Source organism: Psammomys obesus, unplaced genomic scaffold, assembly GCF_907164565.1.
Source record: "Psammomys obesus unplaced genomic scaffold, mPsaObe1.curated_primary_1811, whole genome shotgun sequence".
NCBI classification, from domain to species: domain Eukaryota; kingdom Metazoa; phylum Chordata; class Mammalia; order Rodentia; family Muridae; genus Psammomys; species Psammomys obesus.
The window spans coordinates 1-17,052 of NW_026591983.1; the positions used below are offsets into that span (position 1 = coordinate 1).

Below are 17,052 nucleotides of genomic sequence, written 5' to 3' on the forward strand. Positions count from 1 at the left end.
CTCATCCTCTTTATAATTCTTTATAATTCTTGTCTACTTGTCTACTCGCCCCCCCCCCCCCCCCCCCCCCCCCCCCCCCTTTTTTTTTTTTTTCTCCTTCTTTCCCCCCCCCCCCCCCCCCCCGTGCTTTCTCCACCTCTCTGGCATTATTGTTCGCCTTCTCTGCCACACTCGCTCTCTTCAGTGTCTTCTCCCGCTTCCCCAGCCCTGGCCATGGACAGCCTGTTTTCCTTTGTCTCTGCTCTGGACTCTTCCAGATGCCTCTGGATATTTTCTTCTTCTAACCCACAATAAAAACCCTGTCCCTAGTGGAGTGGTCATGTCAGCAGTTTCTTTATTGACAAGCCCCCAAACCCGCAAACAGTGAACCCACCATTTCTGAACCCACCCAACCAGCACTGCAAATAAAACCCAAACCGAGGACAGTTTGGCACAAAAGAGAAATTATGTTGGAAATGAGAAATACTTAAGACAAAGTGCAAAGTAGAAAAAAATATGAAAAATATCCATTTAACTTTACTCTTAGTATCTTAATTTTCCTGTTGTCTAGGATCACTAAGAAACTGGATGTACATTAAGAGTTTAATAATAGTCCTCAATTAATTACTTAAGCAAACACTTTTTAAAACTTACCTACACAAAATACATGAATTACAGCCCAGAAATATCCATCTGGATCGAGCTGTAACACAGGATTAAGGAAAGGCTGTTAGACACAAACCTCAGTTTGTTCAGCAACCAGAAACCAGGTGCTGACCACAGCTGGAGGCTCCAGGGCAACCCTCCCGAGGCCTAGAATCAGCTCCCTTCACACCCAGTGGCCCCAAGTGCCTTCCTGTGTTCTCCAGTATCCCGCTCCACCACCACCCTAAGTGTGTTCAAATGCAACTCTGTGACATCCAAAGCCCTATGTGTCTGTTATGGTGAGAAATGGAGTCTCTCTCTAGGTGGTGACACGCCATTGTCTCCTCCCCTGACAGGTAATCCAGCTGGTGAGTCCACGAGCTGGCCAGGAAACAGGAAGGCAGGGCCACTCCAGGAAGGCCGGTTTACCTTAAACCATGCTAAGGAGACAGGTAGAATGCTAACCCCTTTAACAAGATAATGTACTTTTCCTTTCCAGTATTCCTACTCCCAGAACTGTCCCTATGGGCTGCAAGGGGGCTCAGCAATGTCAACCTTTCTAGCTCAGAAAGATGCAAATTTTCTATCTTTCTTCTAAATGTTGGCCAGAACCTATATATGCTTTTTCTGATAGTCTGGGTTTCCTAATTCTTTCTCTACAGCTCTGGTCCTCCTCGCCATGGTGACTGCCTGCCACCCTGTGGCTGACCTCCACACCAGCCAGCTTAACGTAAAGAGCATAGCTCTCCGCCCTTCCTCCAGTATTCTCTCCAGCTGCTGAGGTTTACAGCTTGCTCATCCTGTGGTGGCGGTGTCCTTTTAAACTCTAATAAAATTGTCCTCTAGCTTCTATTTGAGTTCACGCTTAATTTTTTCTATTAATAAGACTAAGAAACCCCAGAGGAAACCCAGATTTCCCCAGTATCATCTGGTGACCATTAAGGGACTTCCTAAAATTCCAGGACATGATACGCACTTATCAACATCTTCAGTCCCATCTACAGCCAACCCAAAGTACAAGGATGTCCCACACTTTGCCGAGCGTGACTGCATCCCCTTCAACTCAGCCAGACGGACTACCTCTTTCCTCTGACCTTTTTATTAATTTACTTTTGCAGTGCTGGAGCTCGCTGTACATGCTAGGCAAGTGGTCTCTTCTGCCCCCTTCAACGCTGACTTCCCTTTTCTCCTGTTATTCTCCACATAACTTACTGTCACCACTCCATAGTTTCCTTAGCCTCTCCCCCCCCCCCCATCTCTCTCTGCATTCACTTTCACTAAATTATAAACTGCAGGAAGGCAGGGATTGGAACAGAGTAGATACACCACAGATGTGACAGTCACAGGATAGTCACGGCTCGCCCAGTGTAAATCACTGCTTTCTGTCCTAGTCAAGTCCTCCTCACAGAGTTCTGCTCCAGCATCACAAAGATCTGGACCACACTGACTCTCTAATTATAAAGTAGATATTAAAAACAGCACCACCCTTTCAAAATTGTTTCGACTCTTTTCTTTCGTGTGTGTTCATGTATATGTGTGCACGTGTGTATGTGTGCAGCCACACAGCCTAGAGGTGTATGTGAAGATGGACAGCAGGTGTATTCCTCCATTGGTTCCCCACCTTATTTTTGACACAGGGTCTCTCATTAAGCCTGAAGCTAGAAGCCCCTGAGATTTTCTCTGCACTAGGATTATGAGCTTGAACTACACCCAGCTTATTTTTTTTTTCTTTTTTTTAACTTGGCCACCGGAAAACCTAAACTCTGATCCTCAAGCACCTATGCAATGAGCCACCTCCCTGGCCCATGTTGTGAGAATTTAAAATAAGGCAAAATACACAAAGCACTGTCACAGACTCCACTATAACTGTTGTTACTGCTCTTTTTGGGGTCTCTGAGCCCTCTCAATGCTTCCCAGCCTTGCTGTCTCCCTGGGCAGAGCTCTGGCCTCCCTGTGCCATAATGATCCATTGCCTGGGTCTGTTTCCTTCCCCTTTGCACTAAATGGTTTCCAATTTCTGCTAGAACAGACTATTGTTTTCTTGGAACTTATCTCAGTGCCTAACACTTGGTAGAGTCTAAAGAATACTACAAAAGGAAGGGGGAAAGTTAAGAAAGAAAAGATAGTGGTGAGATGATTTCTAGGGCTGAAAGGGGCCCTCATCAGATAAACTCTATCTGGGCAAAAGACCTCAGTGAAACCCTCTGCAGATGAGGACAGCTTAGAATTAAAAGGAAAATCAGCCCTGGTTCAATGCCCAAGGCTGTGGTGACTTAGGTGTGGGATCCTAGGTTCCCCATGTACTTACACAGGTCAGACTGCAGGCCTCCAGGAGCCACTGTTTGAAGGCCTGGAGAAATGACAGGCTGAGCCACAAGGCAACCAGTCTGATAGCTTTTGACCATTTTGTTAGGCCAGGCTATTCTGGTTCTAAAAGAAAGGCATAGAAACTGCACATCTATGTGAGCTTCAGAAAGTCAAGGGGTCTCTGAAGGTACTATGAGTTCTCCTGGACTTACCTGAGAGTCCTGGAAGGGAAAGCACCCTGCAGCAGCCAAGAGGAAGAGGGCACTGTGGAGAGGCAGATCAAACAGGCAACCTCAGCGTCCAACATCAGAGCATGTCTCAGTGTGTGCGGAGGCAGAACCACACCCTCCGGAATCTGCAAGCGGCCACGCGACTCTACAAGCAGCCAGTGTGCCTGGCTGTCTCTGGGAGCCTGCTACCTAAATCTCACAGTTCTATGCTCAGCTGACAGTCAGGCGGCTCCTCTGTGGCTCAGCTGGCTGCTTCCTAAAGCCTGGCACTCACAGGCTACCTGAAAACTAGAGCTGGCTCACCCTACATGTCTGTTCCTCATCAGTCTCCTCAGACATGAAGGAGGCAGATGGGAGCCTGGATCACTGCCGTGTCAGTCACTGATGAACCTGGCATGGAGAGTACCTTATGCTGCTGCCCTCCACTGTCTAAATAACAGACCTCAGTATCTCCAATAGCTCTTCGTGTGCTTCTTGACAGCACACACTGTTCAGTATCAAGCCTGTGCTGGCCCTGCCTTAGGTGCTTGAACTGTAGCATGTGCAAATAATATGTTAAACCCAAACGTACACACAGTTCACAACAGGCCCCAACCTTCAAAAATGTGGAGACCAGGCTGTCTCAGGGGGCAAAGGCACTTGTTGCCAAGCCTGATGACCTGAGTTTACTTCCTGGGCCACACATGGTGGAAGGAAAGAATCCCAGGAAGCTGTCCTTTGACCACACATTGTACACACACGTACACACACACACACCCTTTAATCACAGCAAATGGGGGGCAGAGCCAGGTTGATCTCTGTGCGTTCAAGGCCAGGCTAGTCTACAAAGTGAGTCCAGGACAGCCAAGGCTGCACAGAGAAACCCTGTCTCAAAAGAAACAAATAAATAAACAAAAAGAAAACCAACACTTTTAATGGAAAGGCAAATAAAAATAAATTAATAGAATAACAAACAAACAAAGAGAAAGATTGAACTACTGACTAAAATTAAAGGATATTGAAGACACACGCCATCCTGGAGGGGAAAATGCTATAAAAGACAAAATGTGATACTGATGAATCTTAAACACAGGCTCAGTATCAGATAAGAGCATGTAATTGTGTCTTGGTTATGTCAGGATGGTTGATATTAAGAGACACATACAGTATTTAAAAACAGGGTCATGGATTCTCAAGAGCATCAGAAAAAATATGATGGGTAATAATTAATATACATACGTATATATTCTTACATACACTAAGTTATATATTTATATACATGGATTCATATATGTAAATGAGAGGGAAGAAAGAGAGGGGGCAAATACAAAAAAGGTAGAAATGGATAAATGTAGAAATCCACAGTAAGATTCTTGCTTAATCTTTTTTTAAATAGTGTCTTTTAAAAAAAAATATTTGTTTTTATTTACGTGCATTGGTGTTTTGCCTCTATGTGTGTCTGTATGAGAGCATCAGATACTTCCAAAATAAAGTTACAGACAGTTGTGAGCTACCATGGGTACTGGGAATTGTACTCTGGTCCTCTAGAAAAGCAGCAAGTGTTCTTAACTTCTGAGCCATCTCGCCAACCCATCTAGCTTAAGCTTTACTTTCTAGATAAAAAGCTTTTAAAGAAAAACCTCTTTTTTTTTTTTTCCTCTCTCAACTTGGAAACCTTATATTTCTAAGTTTGAGGCCAGCCTGGTCTACATACTAAGTTCCAAGACAGCCAGGGCTACATAGAAAAACCCTGTCTCGAAAAAAACAAAAACCACCACCACCACCAATAAAACCCAACACAGCCAATCACCGGTATTTTCAGAGCTCTCTTTTCTGAGTCTATCTGGTGTTGTTAGGACCCCTGATTTTTTGTATTTTTCTTCTAGATTTCATACACAGAACGACCTTACTTCGGGCTTTCTCCAACAATTTTCTCCTTTAAAAAAAAAAAAAGCACCAAAAAACACAAACCCCAAAAGAGCTTGGTCCCTCTCTGCTGGCCATTTTATAAAGACATCAACATGTGCAGCGCAGCCCTGGACTGCTGACCATCCTGACCATTTGTTACCTCAGCTGGCAAGTGGGAGAGGATCAGAGTCACAAAGGGCAGCACGCAGTACAGTCACGCGAAATTTTTCTATTTATCTATCTGTCTGTCTATCTATCTATCTATCTATCTATCTATCTATCTATCTATCTATCTATTTCTGTAATGGGAGCTGACCCTATGGTGTCATGCATGCTAAGCAAAGGCTCTACCACTGAGTTATCCCAGTCCTGGTTTTACTTTTTATCTTGAGACAGGATCTCAGGGCCTTGCCCAGCTGGCTTTGAATTTGCAATTCTCATGCCTCAGCCTTCTGAGAAGTTGGTAGTATAGGGCTTTCTATGTCACCACATTTGGCTTTCAGTATGTTTTTATATATGGTAGGATAAGGCATCTTCCACCAACATATATAACTTATGTACAGAATTTTATATTCTATATATAGGTCACATCAACACATACATGTACAAATAATCACGCCAATGTAATATACAACAGCCTGCGACTCGCAAACTCAGTATACTGGAAACAGTGATGCTGACCCATTCCAATGTCCTCCCTGCTGCAACCTGTGGCTGGATACTGTGCCCAGACGTACATGGCTGGGCACTAGCTTTGGGAAGAAGAGCATGGGCTGGGCTGTGGTCCAGAAGCCTCTGCGCTCAGTCTACCCTCCTCTGACAGCCATGGTGACTTCACAGTGTTACAGAGGATAATGAAGGCGGGGGGGGGGGGGGGGGGGGGGAGTGGGGGGGTTCCTGGACCAGCACAGCAGCAGGCTGGTTTTGGAGGGGAGGGGGAGAATCTGGACAGGCTTGGGGGCTTCCTTGAGAGGAGGGCCAGCTAGAATCCACAATGCTTCCACACACAGGGCATGAGCAGCACAGGGCCAGCAGGGGTGAGATGACTGAATCCCACAGCATCTGCCCTCAAGCCACACTGACTACAGCAGGTAGTTAAGGTAGTTACTGATAGATCACTTAGCAGCTTTTCACAACAGCTAATATCCTTTTAAAAACGATGGGTCCTAAGATTTTGTTTACATTTTTTTTTTCTTTCAAGTTGCAACCTGTACTAAAAGTCAGAGAAGGTAAAGGGGATTGGATGAGATGAAGCCCAGAAATACATGCAACAACAACAAAAACCTAAACCTAACTGTCAAGGCAGCTCCGCCAGTGTTCTGCCTCCAGGATGGAGCCTCTTAGTCACCACTGAGGGAGAGTGCAGTTCAAGCAACTGAATACTGTTAGAATAAGGACATGGAGGTACAGGGGCCTACATGAGATCCTGGCCTGGAACATACTCTGCTGAGGACCCCTGTGAGGCACAGGGCACTTGAACACCTCTCTATGACCATAGCCTAGAAACACAATTCAGACCCTCAGAGGCACTTTCACCATCACAGAGAATCATAGAAACCCAATGTGCTTGCTAGTTTATAGCAATTTTACCCAAGCTAGATTTCTCTGAAAGGAGAAAACCTCAGTTGAGAAAATGCCTCCATAAGATCCTGCTGTAGGGCATTTTCTTAATTAGGGATTGATTTAGGAGGGTCCACCCTATCATGGGGGTTGCCATCCCTGGGCTGGCTGTCCTGGGTTCTTAAAAAAAAGAAAAAAATCAGGGAGGCAGAGGCAGGCAGAACAAAGTCAGTTCAAGGCCAGCCTGGTCTACAAAGCCAGTCCAGGACTGCCAAGGCTACACAAAGAAACCCTGTCTCGAAAAACTAAACCAAACAAACAAATAAACAAACAAAGCGGCTGAGCAGGCCACAATAAGTAGGCTAGTAGGCAGCACCCCTCCCCAGCCTCTGCATCAGCTCCTGCTGGTTCCCGCCCTGCTTGAGCTCCTCTAACTTCCTGGTGATAAACTGTGATGTGGAAGTGTAAGCCACACAAACCCTTTCCTCCTCCACTTGCTTGTTGGTCGTGGTGTTTAATCACAGCAACCCTAAGACACCCAATTACGCAAATACGATTTTAACTATGCATGTGGACACACACCCATGTATGAAGGTGTGCACATGGGGAGGTATACATGCATGTGTGTGAACATACATGTGGAGACTAGAGGTCACGCCTCAGGAATGATCGTCTTTTTAAGACAGGGTCTCAAAACCATGTCTCCTCCATTACATCTCATCCTGGAATTACAAGCATCTGCTACCACACTTTTTTTTTTTTTTTAAAGATTTATTTAGTATGTATATAAGGTTCTGCCTGTATGTACAAATGTACACCAGAAGAGGGCAACAGATCTCATCATAGGTGGTTGTGAGCCACCAGGTGGTTGCTGGGAAATGAACTCAGGTCCTCTGGAAGAGCAAGTGCCCTTAAGCTCTGAGCCATCTTTCCAGCCCCCACACTGGGCTTTTAAAGTGGGAGCTGGCACTGAACAGGGGCATCATGCTCCCGTGTTAAGCACTACTAACTGAGCTATCTCCCCACCACCCCCAGGGGGCTTTGTTTTTGTTTGTTTCTTTGTTTGTTTTAGATTTTAAGTCGTTTCCATGTTTCTCACTTGGCTCTCCATCACTACTACTGCACAATTAGTGAAGTTTTGTGTACTCAGTGTAGAAATGTGACATTTAAAAATAAGTAACAATTGCTGGGCAAAGTGCATGGAATCTTATGAAAGAAGTGGGAAATAGTAAGATCTGGAGAGGACAGGAGGTCCACAAGGAGAGCAACAGAACCAGAAAATTTGAACACAGGGGTCTTTCCAGAGACTCACACTCCAACCAAGTACCAGGCAGGGAGATAACCTAGAACCTCTGCACAGATGTAACCCATGGCAGTTCAGTGTCCAAGTGGGTTCCATAGTAATGGGAAGAGGGACTGCCTCTGACATAATCTGATTGGCCTGCTTTTTGATCACCTCCCCCTGAGGGGGGAGCAGCCTTACCAGGCTACAGAAGATGACAATGCAGCCACTCCTGATGAGATCTGATAGACTAGGATCAGAAGGAAGGAAGGAGAGGGGAACCTCCCCTATCAGTGGACTTGGGGAGGGGCATGTGAAGAAGGGGGAGGGAAGGTAGGATTAGGAGGGGAGGAGGGAAAGGTTTATGGGGGGATACAAAGTGAATAAAGTGTAACTAATAAAAGTTAAAAAAATAAAATAAAATAAAAATAAACAGTAAAAAAATTAAAAAAATAAGTAACAAAGTACAAATATATGACTGTTGATAATAAATTCAGTTTATCAGCTAAGTTAAAGTCAAGTTTAATTGTATGCCCTCAAAGCGTTTTCTTTTAACTTACCTACAGATCTTTGTGAACGATGTTTTCTGAATGAAAGTAAAGAGATATAATTAATTAGTTTTTCTAAACTCTTTAATTCCCTTGAACAGAAACATTTAGATTAAAAAGCAAATAAATTATAAGTCAACCTTTTAGGGGCTTAGGAGCTTATTGCCAGGGCCTGGAGAGATTCAGCAAAGAGGATCACTTGAGTTTAGGAGTTGTGGCTGTTCTTCCAAAGGTCCTGAGTTCCACCCCCAGTACCCACGTGGTAGCTCATAACCATCTATAACTGTAGTCTGTGGGATCTGAAGCCCTCTTCTGGTGTGCATATGTACATATATGCAGACAAAACATCTACATATGTAGAATACATATACAAATAAACTTTTACTTATTTATTTTAAGGAGAGCTTGCTCGTATTAATGTCTCCTACAGCTTCGGCTGCTTGGATCTAAGAATGACTTGGGCCACAGCTGAGTCCTCTGCCAAAGTGCTCTGAACACTGGGACAGTGTGCTTATGAACAAGATGATGTCAGTGCCAATTGAGAAATCAATGTGGTCGCCACAGGAAAAGAAACCAACCTCTCGTTCAACTTCTAGCCTCTACGTATGTGTTCACTTATATACTGATTTATTAAAGTGTATGTGCGCCTGTATGACTTTACATGCACCACTTGTGTGTAGATGCCCACAGAGGCCAGAAGAGGACACCAGATCTCCTAGAACTGGAGTTACAAGGTGATTGTGAGACACTCAGTGTGAGTGCTGGGAACTGAACCCAGGTCCTCTAGCTAGTTCATGGTCTTAACCTCTAAGCCATATCTCCTGCCTCCTATTTAGTAATTTTTGAGTGGGGGTTGGTCGTGCTATGTGTTCCAGACTATTTTTGAACTCCTAAACTCAAATGATCCTCCTGCCTAAGCCTGTGTAGCTGTAACTAGAGGCAGGCACACCTGTGTCATCCATCCAGCTCTGACTCTTCGCAATGTTACACATTTTCTGGTATAAATGGGGATAAGGGCCATTTTATCTTACCCTCAGAGAGAAGGGGGGGAAAATAGCATGTTGGGGGAATATAAACCTGACACTTAAAATGTCTTGAAATGAGGAAGTTCTAACCTAGACTCTTCCCTCACTAAGTCTTTTTAATCAGATCAAGTAAATTAACCGTTGGCACCGAAGAATGGTGTTTTAATAGGGTCGTGCAGATCTTTCTGTTTTACAGATGAAATGGACAGGAAGGATGACAGATTTATTCTGGATATTTCTGAATCATTTTACTATCTGGGATAAACTACAAGTTTTGACTCCTATTCAAATAATGTGACATATAAGTCTGTTGCTTAGAAGCAAAGGGCTGAAGCCAAGCACAGTGGCATACACCTGTCACCCTGGCACACGAGAGCCCAAAGCAGGAAGATCAAGAGTTCAAGGCTAGTGTTGCCTACAGAGTTAGGTTCCAGGGAAATCTGTGGTCCCATTAAAAAAAAAAAAAAAAAAAAAAGCTGGACAGAAGAAACATATGGTATGGTCTGTTCTCCAGGATACCTTAAGTTTTCACATACTGGTAAATAACCAAGTTTTTGTTCTTTTAATAAGTAGATGCTATTTGGATACAAAGCTATGGTTGTACCTTTGGCATCTTCTGAATACAGGAAACAGGGCAAGCACGCTGTGCTGACCGCTAGTGGAAGAGCACCTTGGTCTTTGACCCTGCTATGGTAAAATGTGCTGTCTTTCAAGCTATATTAGAAACAAATTGTCATGAAAACCTCACCAGTCTGGTGAAGAGCAAGCACAGAGGGCAGACGTTGTAGGGCTGGTCTATCCTCGCCATGAATAACATGTCTACCCAGGAACTGCTGCAGAGCTTATGACACAGAACAATGAAGCCACCTGGTCTAGAAGACTTCAGCCTCGCAGAGGGCAGATTATTTTAAAATTAAATTAATTTTATTTCATTTTAACTATTCTGTTTTGTTTCGTTTGGTACAGGGTCTCATGTAGCCCAGGCTGGCCTTGAACTCACTCCACCTTCCACTCCTGAAATTCAGGAGTGCAGCACCATAGCCAGCTACTGTATTTTAGTGAAACATAGTTTGTAGCTCAGGCTGGCCTGAACACAAAATAATCCCCCTGCCTTAGCCTCCTGAGAACTAGGATTACAGAATGAGCTACCATGCCCAGACCTTTTAAAAATGTCAAACCCTTTTGGAATAAAGAGGCTGACAAACACAGTGAGAACATGACAAAAGCTCATTATATAACTCCATTCCCCCAGGACTCTGAAATCAACTGAGACATTACTGTAAAGCTTCCCCATTTTCAGAACCTTAATACAAAAGTCAGCAGTTCCAGGAATATCTCAGGGTCTCGGGCTGCAAAAGGCAATTCCTCGGAAGTTGTATTCTGGCTGAGTGTAGTAGCAGGGCCCTGTAATCCCAGCCCTTGGGAGACAGACAGAAGGACTTCAAGTTCAAGACTAGCCAGAACTACACAGTGAGAAAGAACCCTACTTAAAAGGAGAAAAAGGGAGAGTGACAAAAATTATAATAGGGCAAGAATCACTCTGGGTTCTCTAATTTGCTGCAAGTATTGCTTAGTTTTGGCTGGGTACCACTGTAAGAGTGTGCCTTATTGTTCACTATAACCGTGGATCAGCAGCCATCGGTTATCTTACCAAGGTAAAGGTAGTAAGACAGGAAGGAGATGAGGGAAGAGGTTTTCCAAGGTCTCAGGGTTTGGGACCAGCACTCTTGTTCCACAGTCTGACCCTTTAGTGCCACCACCTGCTAACCAGTCCTTCAGGGACAGCCTCCGACCTCAAGTCAAAAGTTTAATTGCTGCTTCCTCTGCCTACCTGAGTTTCTTTTCTCCTCTTGCCCAGCTGGAAAATCCTCACCCATCCCACTTAGCCCAACCCAAACCTAATCCCCCTGGAAAGCCTTGCCCATGGTCCTCCCACATCAGTTCCAGCCCACATCTGATCCTACGGGCCTCACAGCCCACAGGTGAATGTCAGCTCTTCTCCACTCAGCCCCGAGCTCCATGAGGGTCATGAATGCACCTCCCACATCTCAGCTTTAGGCAGGGATCTTGCTATTTAGTATAAACAATGTATACTGAAAAACAACCCAACAGTGGCGGTCCCATAAACCACCATTACTTTATAGTCAGACTCTGTGTGTGTGAGGGAGAGGGTAAGGGAGACAGAGAGACACATAGAAAGAGCTATGGGTGTTGAAAAATGAACTACAGACTCTATATCAAGTTAATTCTCATAATCTGGAAATGAAATCATGAGAGGGTCAATTTTACTCTCTAGAATTTACTCCAGCATAATTTATACAGAATGGTAAAGCCAAACCTTATCATAACGTTATTTTACATTTATTATTAGTGTCAGGACGTGCATGTGCAGATCCAAGGACAATTTATGGCAATCAGGTCTTTTCTTCCACAGCGTGGGTTCCAGGAACCAAGCTTGGCTGTACAGCTTGGAGATAAGCCCCATACCCAATGAGCCACCTCATTGGCCCTCACTGTTAACAGTGACAGTGAGGAAGGGAGCAACTGGGTTCCTCATGAAAATATATCCTTTCAGGCTCTCATCTGTAAGTCTGAGATGTAAGTTACATTAAGAACATTCCCTAGCACAGGGGTCCTTTCTGAGATTGATACTCTAACCAAGGACCATGCATGGAGATAACCTAGAACCCCTGCACAGATGTAGCCCATGGCAGCTCAGTGTCCAAGTGGGTACCCTAGTAATAGGAACAGGGACTGTCTCTGACATGAACTCAGTGGCTGGCTCTTTGATCACCTCCCCCTGAGGGGGAAGCGGCCTTACCAGCCCACAGAGGAAGACAATGCAGCCAGACCTGATGAGACCTGACAGACTAGGATCAGAGGGAAGGGAGGAAGACCTCCCTTATCAGTGGACTTGGGGAGGGGCAGGGTGGAGATGAGGGAGGATGGTGGGTTTAGGAGGGGACTAGGGAGGGAGCTACAGCTCAGCTACAGAGTGAATAAACTCTAATTAATAAGAAAGAAAGAAAGAAAGAAAGAAAGAAAGAAAGAAAGAAAGAAAGAAAGAAAGAAAGAAAGAAAGAAAGAAAGAACGAACATATCCTAGTTGGGTGTGGTAGCCCACACCTTTAATCCCAGCACTAAGGGAGGCAGTGGCAGGCAGATCTCTGTGAGTTAGAGGCCAGCCTGGTCTACAAAGCAGACAGCCAAGGCTACACAGAGAAACCCTGTCTTGAAAAAACAACAACGAAAGCATGCCCAAGAAAAGGAGGTAGCACAGGCATGAAGGCAGAGGCAAGGGGATTTCAGGTTCCAGGCCAGGCTGAGCTATAGAGTGAGACCTTCCTCAAGAAAAAGGAAACTTCAGGTAGGCAGAGGAAGCAGCAATTGAAGGCTGTCACTGACAGACTGGTAGGCAGGTGGTGTCATGATATGGTACAGACCTGGAGTCTAAGCACTACAGAGGCAGAAGCACAAGGATCAAGTGTTCTAGGCCCAATACTCATGAGGAAGAGTCAGGAAGGCCTCTACAAGTTCAAGCCCAGTGCTGGTCTACGTAATGAGTCCAGACTAGCCAGGGCTGCAAAGACCCTGACTCAAAAAAAAAAAAAAAAAAAAAAAATCAACACAAACAAACAGAAACCTAGAAAAGACTGTTAGAAAAAATACATACATGTAAGCAACTAGGGACTGGCACACACACAGCACTCTTCGGCCAGCACAGAGCAGCGACAGCAGCAGCAGTGCAGCAGCACCGTGTCAGGGCACCCATGAACGTGTGCAGACAGTGTCTGGGGTCTTCCTTTGCAGTTTCTAAAGCCACTTGTATCTTAACACATTCACGGTAGAGAGGGGCTGTTTCGATTTTGGTAGAGACAGGGTCTCACCTGTCTCTATATGGGCCAAGGATGACCCTGAACTTCTCTGATCCAGTTGCCAAGTGCTAGGATTAAAGGCACAAGCCACCATGCCTAAAGCTTCACTTGGCTAACCAGAAGCCCTGGGGCTTTTGCCTGGGGTTATAAAGAGCCTCAGCCTGTGGCCCTGCTTTGGGAAAGGGGGTTGGGGGGGGGGTCAAAGGAAGGCAGCTAAAAAAACAGAAAATGATGTCTCTCACTAAACAAAAGAAGACACAAAAAAGAAGAGCCTGGTAATTATATTCTATAATTCTAGCACTGATGAGGCTGAGACAGGGGTGTTCGCGGCCAGCCTATGCCATATAGTGAAACCCTGTCTCAGTAACACAAAAGGATGCCACATAAAATTTTACCTTCTGTGTTCAAAAAAAGAGAACACACAAAGTACATGTGACTGTAAGAGCTCTAATCCTGGGTGGTTAAAATTGGGTGCTGGGGGGAGCATCGTGTGTTAGAACTGATGGCATACAGAAATCACATGATAAAATGGCAGAGAGGCGTACCCCTCTGATCCCGTGGAGAGGAGCTGAGGTGCTAGGGGGTGACCACATCCACACTCTCCTCTGGGACAGCCCCAGAGAAACCGAAGCAGGTGCTGCCTGGCTGTCCTGGAGACTTGCACAGCAAGCTCCTACCTTAGTCCTTGGCCAGCTACCCTGATAGAGAGACAAAGGCCACGGCAGAGGAGCACAGAGGAGGGAAGAGGATTGTGGGCAGAAGAAGACAGGGTCTGCTAGATGCTGACCAAGCCCGAACTCCCAAGTGGGAGGCAGGTCTAGGGAAACCAAGCTTTCTACTTCAGATGCTTTCGGGCCACCCAGAGGACAGCAGGCCCCGGGGTTCTGAGCTTGGGGAGACTACAATGCTGGAGCGAGCAGAAGGGGGCTGGAGCCAGAGGTGTGGCCATGAGGACAGATGGCCCTGAGACATTGCCCCAGCAAAGCATGAGAAAGCAGATGGAGGGTGAGAAAGAGAGCAGGCTATGTGGGGAAAGCCTGAAGCTCAAAAGAGAACCAGGCAGGGAAGGTCATCAAGGCCAAGGCGGCAAGAGATTCCAAATAGGATAGAGTAACAATGAAGAGTCAACTGGACAGTGGCCTCTGACGCAGGGACTCCAGCCAGAGAAATGTCAGGGCAAGGGTAGGAGTGGAAGCAGGAGCAGCTGAGGACGAGAGGACCAGCATTCCTGGGGGTTGGGTTTTTGATGGCACATTTCTAAGGTTGGGTTAATGTAGGTCGGTCTCCCAGGGCTTTCTCCATTTCATGGATATGAGATTATAGCCCATTGTCAGTAAACACTAAGTATGTTCACAGGACTGGTTGGTGTCACTAGGCATGGAGGAAGACTGACTACTCCAGTGAGTAGGTGGGGTGACAGGGAATCTGAGAATGGCAAGGATACCTCTCTCTTGGTGATCATTTACCTCTTTCCAGACATACTTCTGGTACCCACAGATGAGGACTTCAGCTACATTATGCAAAATGAAAAACACAGGAACAGCCTGAAAGCAAACAGAATAACAAGCATGAAAATACTTTCTCCCATCTCACAATCTCACAGCTACATGATTCTTGACTTTTATTTAAAAAAAAAAAAAAAAGATGTGTGAGGAGATTCAGCATTTACAGGCTCCCCAGCAAATACTCTTCGAGACTAGCACTTTGCTGAAAGAGTTGTCCTCCACAATCTATTTACTTATTCTATATGAGTACTTTCTCTGCACACAAGTATGCATGTGCGCATGCAATGCCCATGGAGGACAGAAGAAGGCATCAGATTCATTGGAACTGGAGTTAGAGGTGGTGCAAGCCACCACGTGAGTGCTAAGAACTGAACCTGTGTCCTCTGCAAGAGCAGCGGTCCTCTTACCCGCTGAGTCGTCTCTCTAGCTCCTAAAGTATTAATTTTTTTTGGGAGGGGGTGTATGTGAAGGTTCTTCTCCTGCAGGGTGTTCCTTCTGTCTTAAGCACTTCCTGTGTATCACGTACCATGCCAGGTGCAGAGAACAAATCCCATGAGCAAGGCAGATGGATGTTTTATCTACATGTATGTCTGTATACCATGTGAGTGTCTGGTGCCTGAGAAGGACAGAAGAGTGCATCAGATTCCCAGGGAATAGAGTTATAGATAGCTACAAGACACCGTGTTGGTGCTGGGAATCAAACCCAGTGCTCTTAACCACTGAGCTATCTCTCCAGCCCCTTGGTGTGGTATTAAAAAAAACAGACATGGAGCTGGGAGAGGGTTGTGGGTTTGGTTCTAGGAGGAGTTGGAGGAGGAGTGAAGTAAATATGATCAAAATATATTGTACACATTTTTGAAAATCTTAAGGGTTTAATAAAATGATGATTTCTAAAAAAGAACGAACTGGGTATACAGCGCAGTGGTAGAGTGTTTGCTGAGCATATGCAAAGCCCTAGGAGCTATCCTCAGCATCACAGAAGGAAGGGAGAAGGGAGGAAAGGAGGAGGAAGCAAAGGAGGAAGGGCATGAAAGTGCCTCCGCTGGACAATTACAGGAAACATGCTAGAGCCGTCTTCTTTCTATATAAACATTTACACTCTTTATCTTTGCAGATCCAAGTTCCTTTATGTGGAGACAAACAATGAAAGGGTACCACAAGTTCCACTCTGCTCAATTAAGTGCCTAGCTCACCGTGTGCTTAGTTATCAATAGCTTCATCTCATGTCCACCTATGACATGCTAAGTGGCTCCTCCTCTTACGGAAGAAACCTCCAAGCAGATTAGAAAGACAAAGTTCAGGGATCTGGGGGGAAACCAGTAACTCCAAGGATCAGGCAGGAGTAGAAGGTAGTCAAGGACACCCTTCACCCCACAGTGGATTTCAATGCCAGGCCAGGCTATATGGCACCTTGCTACCAAAAAAAAAAAAAGAGGGAGGGGTAAAGGAAAGAGAAAAAGAGAAAAGAGAAGGAGGAAGAGGAGGAGGAGAGAGAGAGAGAGAAGGGAAGGAGGGAGCAATTCAGTCCTGTTAAGGTACCTAATCTGCATTTGCAGTCCCGTAGCTCAGTGGTTCTCAATCTTCCTAATACTGCAAACTTTTAATACAGTTCTTTATATTGGGGTGACCCCTAACCATGAAACTATTTTTGTTGCTACTTTACCTGTGATTTTTGCTACTGTTATGAATCATAATGTTCCAGATGGTGTAGCATACACCTTTGATACCGGTACTCAGGGGGCAGAGGCAGGTGAATCTCTGAGTTTGAGGCCAGCCTGGTCTTCAGAGCAAGTTCCAGGGAAGCCAGGGCCACAGAGAAACCCTGCCTCCAGAAAACAATAGTTAATCTTTATATAAATATCTGCTGTACAGGTTATCTGGTTTGCGAGCCCTGTGAAAGGGTTGTCCAACCTCACCCCTAAAGGGGTCGTGACCCACAACTGAGAAACACTGTTCTAGGTGTTTACCCTGGCCTATCGACTCCAGAAAACACACATTTTGCTCCAATTAGGCAGCAGCAAAATCACCAGTACTAGCCAACACCATCTCACTTATTTCGTAGGAATCTAAGCATCTGTCCTTATCCCTCATTCCTCCGGCTGTGGGGCAGTTCTGCCTTGCTGAGACTTCTGGCCAGGAACTATAAGAAGAGTTAAGAACGGTCCATCAGAGCTGTGCTGTCCAAAGACTGCCCTTCAGGATGTGACAG

General features: G+C 45.4%; 1 long non-coding RNA gene across 1 annotated transcript; it reads right to left on the reverse strand.

Moving 5' to 3' along the window:
- Window positions 1-632: 632 nt before the first annotated feature.
- LOC129680746 (uncharacterized) lies at window positions 633-14,883 on the reverse strand. Its single transcript, XR_008720737.1, has 4 exons — window positions 14,805-14,883; window positions 8,451-8,476; window positions 3,144-3,195; window positions 633-682 (listed from the first exon to the last, which is right to left on the reverse strand). It is a non-coding gene; the product is annotated as an uncharacterized LOC129680746 (long non-coding RNA).
- Between the last annotated feature and the right edge of the window lie 2,169 nt (window positions 14,884-17,052).